The sequence below is a fragment of the Sinocyclocheilus anshuiensis genome, unplaced genomic scaffold (genome assembly GCF_001515605.1).
Source record: "Sinocyclocheilus anshuiensis isolate Anshui unplaced genomic scaffold, SAMN03320099.WGS_v1.1 scaffold2189, whole genome shotgun sequence".
NCBI classification, from domain to species: Eukaryota; Metazoa; Chordata; class Actinopteri; order Cypriniformes; family Cyprinidae; genus Sinocyclocheilus; species Sinocyclocheilus anshuiensis.
The window spans coordinates 36,346-37,441 of NW_015552704.1; positions in this window are offsets into that span (position 1 = coordinate 36,346).

The window sequence follows — 1,096 nt, forward strand, 5'->3', positions numbered from 1 at the left end:
AAAAGAAAATACTCAAGTTTTTCAAATTCAAGGCACAATGTCTCTGTTTCCCCTTTTTGCCCTTAAATTCAGAGTACCACAGACTTAACTGTCAATCACTCACGAGGCTCCGCCTTCAACCCATCGCCTCTCTGCTAGCCCCGCCCTCCTTTAGCTAACACTGTTTAAGAGATGCATCTGTTTGGGAGTGTTTCACAATCCCACACCAGTGAGTACAAACAATCAAAACGAACAATGACAACAACGACAACAGCGAAAAAGAAAAGAAAAACTTAAAATAAAACCCAAAAAGTCACGTCCTGTTTTCTGTGTTATGTCAGAAATTTGAGTCATATCCATCAGCTCACTTTTGGCAAGCTTGTCTTAAATAAGCACTAAGTACTGATAGATAGGATAAACATACACTGTTACGTGTGGTTTAAAAGTAGATGCGTTCGTCATTATTTTTTTTTGTATCATTTTCTTCTCATAGACGTCAAGGATTTTTAGTCGATTTTCATTCGTCAGTTTAAAGGTTTACGTGAATGCAAGCAGGGACAGAGTTCGCCATGGTGTCTTGCTCTAGACGTGGGTCTTGAGGGGGCGAGATGACTTTTTACGAGACGCCATTCACCAGGGCTAGAGCCTCCCCGGGCGATGCCACGCCATTGCTAGGGGAGCGCTTAGAAGGAGCGCACTCTTCCTTACTCACGCTAGTCCCGTTTTCCTGAAGAACAGAGAATGAAATGCAGTTTAAAGCACTGTTCTGAACCTAAACCTCATGAAACTTTTGATGAAAACAATTGATGATGATGATGGTACAGTGGCTTTACACACACACTGACCTATTACTAATTTATTAAAAAGAGAAATTGTGAAGACAAAGACGAAAAAAAAAAAAAAAATGGAACTAATATTTAATATTATAGTATTTTATAATATTATATTATATTTAATAATATACTAATATTTTAGTTATTTACTTTATATATCTTACACCTGTAGACTGTCAAATTAACATTGCCATTTACAATCTAGTTTTTTGCTACAATCCCACCCAGTCCCTTCTCTCTCTCAACAATTACTTCCTGTCACTCTCTACTAAACCTGAATAACA